The sequence below is a fragment of the Pteropus vampyrus genome, unplaced genomic scaffold (genome assembly GCF_000151845.1).
Source record: "Pteropus vampyrus isolate Shadow unplaced genomic scaffold, Pvam_2.0 Scaffold5, whole genome shotgun sequence".
Lineage (NCBI taxonomy): Eukaryota > Metazoa > Chordata > Mammalia > Chiroptera > Pteropodidae > Pteropus > Pteropus vampyrus.
The window spans coordinates 6,156,063-6,166,027 of NW_011888786.1; positions in this window are offsets into that span (position 1 = coordinate 6,156,063).

A 9,965-nucleotide genomic window follows, 5' to 3' on the forward strand; every position below is an offset into this window, starting at 1 on the left:
CAGGGATCTTCTCCAGACTATGACTGAATACTAAATTGCGCACACTTAGGGTGAAATTTCACAAAGTCAGGAAAGAACAACTGAGAAACTATAACAGCTCACACAGGACCGAGAGATGTTTGAGCTTCAACCAGCCCATTCCGAGAGGCCTGACTATGTCTACTCCACTGAGTAGAGACCTGACAAGTATTATTGCTAAGCAGTAGGGGTAAAGTAGCCTTATAGTGAAGGCTCCATCGACAAGCCCTTAAAAACAATCCTATAAAGAATCAAGCAAATCCAGTAGTAACTTTACTGCCTTTAGAAATGAAACAAAACTTAAGACAACAAAATCAAATCACAATGCACGATGTTCAATTAAAATTAATAGACTGAAAAGCTGAAAAATGTGATTCAGTTACTAGAAGGAAAAAAAATCAGTCAATAGGACAGAACACTAAAAATGATTTAGATGATGGAATTGCCAGACAAGACCTTGAAAAAGCTATTGTAAACATGGTCAATATTTTATCTTAAAGGAAAATATACATATGATGGAAAATGTGAAAAAGAACCAAATTAAATTTGAGAGATGAAAAATACAATATCTGAAATAAAAAATTCATTTGATGGCCTTTGTAGAGATTAGACACTGCAGAAGAAAAGATGAGTGAATTTGAAGATATAGCAATAGAAACTACACAAACTGAAGTACAGAGAGAAAAACAAACAAAAAATGAACAAAAGTCCAGTGATTTTTGGACAATATCAGGCTGTCTAACTTATATGTAAGAAAGAAAAAAATATTCAAAGGACTAAAGCTGTAAATTTTATAATTTTGATTAAAAAACACACAAGAAATATGTACATGAAGAAAACCACACCAAAATCATAATTGCTAAAAACCAATGATAAAGAGAAAAATCTTAAAAGTAATCAAAGAGAAAAACATTTTATAATAAAATTATCAGTTGATTAACAGATGAAATAGTCCTAAATTTTTATATACCTAATATATACCTAATTACAATTTCAGATATATGAAGAAAAAAAAATGACAGAACCAAAAGAAGTAGACAGACTCAAAATTATAGTTGGATATTTCAGCATCCCTCTCATCGAGTGATAGAACAAGAAGACAGACATCGGTAAGAATAAAATCTTGAATAATACCATCAATTTAACTGATTTACATTCATAGAATATTCTATCCAACAACAGCAAAATGTACATTCTTTACACATGCTCATAAAACATTCAATAAGATAGTTCATATGCTGGGCATAAAATAAGTCACATTTGAAAGGACTGAAGAAATACAAAGTATGTACTTTGATGATAAATTGAGTCAATAACAATAAAGATATCTGGAAAATCTCCTAACACACTTCTAAGCAATACATGGGTCAAAGAAGAAATGATTAGGGAAATTAGAAAATGTTTAAATGACTGAAAATAAAAGAAAAAGAGAATTTACAAGAAAATTTATAGCTCTAACTGCTTACACTAGGAAAGAAAGTCCAATATCAATGAACGAAGTTTCCACCCTAGAAGGGAATGAACTTGACCTGAAAAGGGGCATCAATAAAAATCTTATACCTAACTCATATTTAATGATGAAAGACTAAATGTTTTCCTCTAAGATTGGAAATGAGGCAAGAAAGAAAGAAATGAAACACAAATTAGCATTAAAAAATCTTTAATTGCTGGCACCATGACCACATACATAGAAAATCCTAAAGGATCTATAAGAAAGTTACCGTAATAAATTGAAGGAACAATCAACATGTAAAAGTCTACTGTCTTTTTATATATTATCAATAAACAATTAGAAATCACCCTTTCCTTTCCCATTGATCTTCTTTTGCTTTGTTCCACTGCCAGCTCTCAACTGTTAATTTGTTACCCAACCTTCTCACATATTATTCAAAACAATACCTTCTGTTTATCCAAGTGCAGGAAAAGCCTATTACCTAAAGTAGCCTGCAAAAATGGCCATGAACTCTTCCCACCCTGTATGCACACTCCTTTGAAATATGATTTTGAAGAACTTCCCATGAAGAGATGGAGTCTATTCTCTAAGCCTTAAAGCACCGTGCATTCGATGTTACTTTCTCTTCATGCTCTTTGGAACCCAGGGATCACTGCATGAAGAATCCAGGGCTAGGCTACCGATGGGAAAAAACCGATGGAGCAAAGAGATCATCCCAGCTGAGACCCTCCTGCACCATCCAGCCACAACCAAGCTGCCAGCCGACCATAGAGATAAGCTAGACTGTCTCAGACCCAAAGAAACGCCCACCCAATCAGCAGATCGTGAGAAATAAAGCTTGTGTTAAGTCGCTAAAATTTGGGGTGATTTATTACACAGTAGTAGTTGACACGGTACTTCTGCCCTCACTTCAGGGGTAACAGGAAGTAACATGCTCCTAACTCACTTCGACTTTCCATGCACCCAGCGCGTTTGGGAAGTGAGATAGCAATGACGTATGCCTCGAAGGTGAGGTTCTTTAGAGATATATACGGATATATTTAGTAGTAAAAATCATGTGATATCTAAGCTTGGTATAAAAGTCTTTCTAGGAAAGGAGAATGGAAGGGAGGGAGGGAGAGGACGGTAACAGAGGAAGGTGGCCTGACTTAATGTCGGTAATTACCGAATACGGGTAAGGGTAGAGGGCGTGTTTGTCTGCTCAGGCTGCCGTAATAAAACTGACTGGAAAGCTTAAACGGCGTATTTTTCTCACAATTCTGGAGGCTGGAAGTTAGGGGTCAGAGTGCCAGCACAGCCAGTTTCTGGTGAGAGCTCTCTTCCTGGCTTGCAGATGACCACTTTCTCACCGTGTCCCCACAGGGTCTTCCTTGGCACATGATCTCTCTCTTCCTCTTCTCATAAGGCCACCGATCCTAAAGGATTAGGCCTCCATCCTTAGGACCTCATTTAACCTTAATTACCTCTGAAAACTCCTATTTTCACATACGATGTCACATCGGGGGTTAGGGCTTCGACATGTGAATTGGGCAGGGGAGAGGAATGACACAATTTAGTTGACGAGAGAAAAATTCATAACTATTATTTTGTGGTCTACGCTATATATACTTTATTTGGTGAGAGAAAAACAAATATTCCCCAGAAGAAAATTCTGGAAGGTTCTATGGTCCCTTTATACCATTAAAAATTAGTAAGTAATTAGAAAGCCCAGTTCAAGAAAATAAAGCTGTGAATTTGCTTTAATGTACAATCTTCTGCTCTCTTCCAGGTTGTTGAAACCACTATACTTTCAAGCCTGGAATAACAAAGGGGAAGTGGTCAGCTCTCCATTTCTGCCTGTCTCTCCCATCTACCTGATGTTAAAGGTGGCTTTAGCTTCTATCGGAATGGACATGTTGGAGAAAAGGGCATGAAAAGTTTTACTAGAATTGGAACTTCCAAGCATTGGCCTTGAGCTCTGAGCGTCCTAATTTGCTGCAGTTCCTGTGACATAGATGGATGCTTATGGGCATTTGGAATTCCTTCCTCAAAACAGCAAGTCAATGGCATACCTCCAGACTCTTCCTGGTGACACCTACCTGCTCCTCACAAATTCTGGCCGGAAGATTATATCTGGTCCATGGAAAATTCTCATCCAACCTCCTCCCCACATTCTGTGCTTGTTCACCTACATCACAGCAGCAGCACTCTGAGCCGTCACCAAAGCATCAGACTTTGTGTTAGCTCATTACAACAACTTATCACAAATTTATTATTTTATAATTCCAGAGGTCAGAAAGAGGTCCAAAATCAGTTTCATTTAGCTAAAATCAACTCCTGGTAGGACTATTACTTCTGAAACCTCTAAGGAAATAGAGAAAACTCATTTCTCGCCTTTTCCGTGTTCTAGAGGTAGCCTGCATTCATTGGCTTATGCCGCACTGCTCTGACCTCTGCTTCTATCATCACATCTGGCTCTTCACCCTCTTGCCTCCCTTTCAAAAGGACCCCTGTGATTCTATTGGGCCCGCTCAGATTATCCAGGATAACCTTCCCATCTCATAATCCTTAACATAGTCACACTTACAAAGTCCTGTCTGCCATCTGAAGTAATGTATTCACTGGTTCCAGAGATTAAGATGGGGGATGATTATTTTGCCAACCATGTCTTGTCTTCTTTTACATTTCTTGAGGGGGAGGGGTGATCTGGACCCCAGTTCATTATGCTGCAATTTCAAAGAACACATAGCAGCCTTCCCAGTCTCCTCATGGAAATCCCTCTCACCAGCCTCGAGGAAAAGGAAGACCACTCCACTCCTTCCCCCAAGGATGGAAACAGCTTCTTCAGAGATCTGCCTCAGCTACCTGACCTCTTCTTTGATCCTTAGTTTGTCAGGTGCACACAGAGTTGTAGAACAGGTTCCTTTTACATTCATTTTATAAAATATGCATGATATTTTCATTCCATTTCATATCCTGATATTCACAGAACTGGCACCTTAGTGAAAACTGAGGCAGGAGAGTTCCATTCTAACATCCCGTGTAGAACTATTTGCCTAAAGTAGAAATATGAAATTATAAATAGATCTTCATGAATTGTTAACTTCTTAAAGCATGTCTTCTATTTTGTGGCAGAAAAAAACGTATTTGATGAGTCAGAGAATTTCAGTATTCGAAGGTGAATATTAAATGAATAAGTCTATAGAATGCAAAAATATTTTTAGGGAAGTATTTTTGCTCCAGAATAGCTTTTCAGTCAGTTATACTGTTCCTTCTTGAATTAATAACTATCACTCAACCAATCTTCTGTTCATATGAAAAAGAATTTTAGCTAAAGAGCAAATCTTGCCTGCAAAATATTAAATGTGGTATGTGATGTTGGCATACTCTATTTTGTCTAACTAAATATATTTTTTTGTTCTTAAACCTCTCTCCAGTAGTGTAATGGCTAAAAACATTTACAAAATCCACAAAATAATGATGCCATAAATTGTATTGACATTATTATTATTAGACATTTTTACCTAAATGATGAGAATGAATTAAAGTTTTTATCCAAAAAAATGGAAATGCAGCATTTGATTGTCAGATCTGGAGTACTGCTTCCATCAAACATTCCATCAAAAGAGATGTCTAATCTCTAAGAACATGCAAAAAAAAAAAAAAAAATGAGATGAAGGCTCTACTGGTATATTAGTTTGAATTCTTTTGGGATGTAAGTAACAGAAAACTATAGTTTCAACTAAAGGCAGCAAGTGATTGGTGAAGAGTCAATGATAGAGTGTATGACCCAGAACTCAGGTAGAAAATGCAGCTAGAGCAGGAAATATCTAAACCCGAGCACTCAGAAGTCATTAGGAGCATTGGTCTCTAATCCCTCTGGTTTTCTACATCATTTTCTCTGCTTGCAGAGTTACATGGCAGAACATACGACAGAGAAAGGATCCCGAGTCTTTAAATTATCAATCAAGTGACTAGAAGAGATTTATTTTAAATTCCCAGGGAAGAGACTGCATTCCCTGGCTTGGGTCATGTACCATTTCTGGAATAATTAACTGTGGCCAGGAGATCACACTGCATGAAGATGGCACCCATATAAATGAGGAGGAGATGGAAGGTTGCAAGAAAGAGAACGAGAGCAGGTCGTTCTCCAAGTGTTTGGGTGCAGCAATGCTGAACGCTTAAGAGACTATTCACTTCTGGGCACAGAAATCCTATAGGTCATTGAGGGTGAGTACTTTCAGGGTTGTATTTTGTTTCCTTATTCTGTCTGCAGAAGTGGCACATAGCAAGGCCAAGTTTTATGTTATCATCTCTGGTTGGGGATAATTATAAAAAGGTGTAGGAGTAAAAATTTAAGTACCAAATCCATGTGGTTTGAAACTTACAAAAGAGACAAACCAGAGGACAGGCTGTGACTGATAAACTTCCCTGTTTTCTGTCCCTAAACAGGGCTGGATTTCTACCTGTGAATGGAGCCCGTCGAGGGACTCAGCTTTATGTAAGTGAACTTGGCTCCAAATTCTTGCCTCCCCAGGCACCAAGACTTTCTCTCTGTCCTGTCCCTATATGGATGTCAAGAGCCAAGTCCTTTAGTTGACAAAAAGAACCAAACCTTCCAGATCTGCTATGGTGTCAGCTTGTCAGTTTAACCCTGAAGTCCGGGAAATGTATGGAAATCTCACATACACATCACTTATCACTTAGGAACTTCTAAGTTGTAATGAACAAATCTCTATATCTGACTCAAAGTAGTCAGCCTTTTAAAGTTTCCTTTGGTTGTTGATTATGATTCTAAAGCTACAGGGTTTGCTTCAGCTTCTCACAAAGCTAAACTATTTCAGGGAATACTGTATGTGAGAAGATGATCTAAATGTCTTCAGAACCACGGTTAGAATTGTCCTACATAGCAAGGCATTCTCAGTGTTCTGCCTACACAGAGGAATCTCTCAAGCAATCTCCCCGTCAAGCAGGAGCACCTTCTGGCATCTTTCCTTCACAGAACTCACTCCCTAAATTTCTAGTGGCAAGAAAGAAGAAAAAACTATCAAAATGAGGGGTTAGAAAATTTAAGCAGGAAAGGTAATCTTAGTGGAAGGGTTATAAACAAACAAAAAAAGAATAAACTTTAAACAATAGTTTCTCTCTATACTCTAGAGTAAATTGAGGTAGCCTATTATTTTCTTCAAAATAAAGAAAGCATGCAAGTATACATATAAATACACACGCACGCACGCGCACACACGCACGCACACACACGCACAGTTGACAAGGTTTAGACGGATAAATCTTATGGTCTTCATTATTTCCAAATAATGTTCACAAGGAAACATACAGCTCTAAGTGTATTTTTTAGAAAAGAAAAAAATTTTAAAATCCTGTTTAAAAAGCTAGAAAAAGGACAGCAGTGTAAAACTCCCAAACTGGAAAATACAAATGGCCAACAAATATATGAAAGAGATGCTCAATATCACTTATCATTAGCAAAATGCAACTCAAAACATCACCTCACACCCATTAGGGAGGTTATTATCAAAAGAAATAGAAAATAAAAAGTATTGTGTGACGAAGAAATTGGAACCCTTGTACGTAGTTGGTGAGAATGTAAAATGGTATAGCCCTATGAAGTACAGTATGCTGTATTAAAAATGGAATTACCATTTGATCCAGCAACTCTGCTTCTGGATATATAGCCAAAATAACTGAAAACAAGGTCTCAAAGTGGTATTTGTACACTCATTTTCATAGCAGCATTATTCACACAAAAAAGGCAGAAGAAACCCAAATGTCACAGATGAATGGATAAAGAAAATGCAGAATACACAGACAATGGAATTAGCCTTAAAAAGGAGATTCTGACTCATGCTACAACATAGATGAACTCTTAGGACATTATGCCAAGTGAAATAAACCAGTCACATAAAGACAAATACTGCACGATCCCACTTACATGAGGTATCTAGAGCAGTCAAATTTATAGAAACAAAAGAAAATGGTAGTTGCCCGGGCTGGGAGGGGCAGGGAATGGGGAGTTGTTTAATGGGTAGAGTTTTATTTTTGCAAGTCCAAGAAGTTCTGGAAATTAACTACACAACAGTTGTGAATATATTTCATCTTTAGGAAATGAGACTTCCAATGTAAACATTTTGAAATGAGAATATTGAAGATATAGATCAGAAGGAATACTGAATTTTCACGTATTTACTGAATTCCTTTCAAAATGCTCACCATCACACAATCTGCAAACTGACATGGAATCTGGCATTTTTGTTGGGAACTCATAATGGATCAGTGCTTAGAGCTAAGGTTTTAAAAGTGTAGCCGAGTGGAACTAGAGCTCAGTGTTCACCACACGAGGCCTCCATCCCGGCGGCGGTGTGCTTATCTGTTCGCCAAACCAGCTCCCTTCCCTCCCGGACACCCAGCAAGGCTACATTTCCAAGCTTCCTTTGTGTTAGGTGCGGCAACAAATATGTTCCGGTCAACGCCTTATGGGTAGAAATGGCATGCCATCTCCCGGCCTCAGCCGTATAACCCTCCAACATGCAACCCTCCATGCTCTGAGGAAGGAGAGAGAGAAGGGCAGAGAGAAGTGAGAACCCCTGGGGACAGCTGTCAGGCTAGGAACGCAGGTCAGATCATTACCTCAGCATGAAGCTTTTACTGGGGTAAGCCCCTAAAATGCTGCACTTTTGAAACAATTAGTGTATCCAGACTCAACATAAACAAAACAAAACAAAAAACCCAAAAAACTAAGCAGCAAAAATTGTTAATCACAATTGACCACTCAATAAATGTTTTTTTTTTTTTTCTTCTCAGTTTTACAAAGGAATGGATATTGATAACAAAACAAACACCCTGTTTAGGACTGGAGTTCACTATTTCACATGAAATGTCTTCCTAGTATAATCTTCAACCTGCGCTGGTACAGACGACGCCTGGCTGTGCCAGCAACCTTACCTTGCATGTTTTCTCACCTGAGCACTCTAAATTTATCTATATAAGCAAACCTTCACTAAAATACTGTATGTCAAGACAGAGTGAATGCATTACAAAACCGAAGATGTGATTAGCTGGATTCTTCACGTTGTTGGAACAACCCGGTTAGAAATGTATCTGAAGAACGTTCTGAAAACATTTTGAATATTTTAAAAATACTTGGACTATTTAAGAAACGTCTTCATTGGTACCTTCTCAAACCAGATGGCAGCGGCAGATAATGGATTAAACACAGATGCAAAACACACACACACACACACACACACACACACTCTCTCTCTCTCTCTCTCTCTCTCTCTCTCTCTCTCCCCCTCTCTCCCCCTCTCTCTCTCTCCACCCCCGACGCACACACACCCCACTACCATTTTGTAAACATGACACAATTAGAAAGATAGTACATGTTTCAAACAGCAGGAAGCAAAAGTTAACAAAAAATCTAATGAGATTTTGGCCAGGAATTAATTCTAAGTATCCAGCTCTGTAAGTGAAGGTGGGGGTCCATCACTGATACATAAATGGGGTTTTCTTAATACTATGGTGCTGTCAACTCACACTGAGCATTCAGCTCTGAGCCGCTGGCACCCCCTGTGAAGGGAGGCTGAAAAAAACCTATGACCAAAGGCTGCCCGAGGCTTCCCATGTACAGGACTGAGTACTGCAAGGAAGGTGGAAAAGACAGCACTCAGAGCACACAGGGACTAAGGGAATATCTGCCCTATGAGTTGCGTTTATCAATCAATGCCTCCAGTATGGCAATATTACCACTGGCTAGGAGCTGTAATGACCCATGTAAGATGCGGTTCTACATTGGAGGCCTATAGATAGGTTGGGAAGACTCAAGATAGTTAAAAAAAAAAAAAAAATCTCATTGATAGCAATCTCATCTGTGTCTAAATCCAAGGACTATGTAGTCAGCGATTTTTAGTATTGACAGATTATAAACAGTTACCAATTTCTCCTTGAAGGATCTGCTCCATTTATTTGATTTATGACTTATGCTACAGTGAAAAAGAGTGAGTTGATCCATCTGACAGTATGAATCTTGGGGAAATTATGGCAAAGTTGATGAAAGCGATGGAATGACCAAGTTTCGGAAACATTACCCCGAGTTGTTAAGAATTAAATTCTCTTAGATAAGAGCACTGGAGTGAATACTAAAAAAATGAAATGATTCTGGGAATCTGAAGAGAAAAACAATTAACATCTGTCTTAAATTTTGGATTGCTGCTGTATGAATCACTTCCCTTAATACTTATTCCTGTATTAAGTGATTTCAATTAATTTTTTTACTTCCTCTTTTTTTATAATCCCAACCACCTTCAGTTGGGCATATTCTGAATTTGGTGCTTGAAACACAAAGGGCTAGCTGTTTTAACACTGTGATTTCTCAATAATGAGTACAGCCTAAACCTCAGCATCTATATATAAGGTACCATCTGTCTATGAGATTATATCTATTTATATAAATGTATTGAACATAGATCTAGAGGCACATTAAGTTACATGTAGTTACATG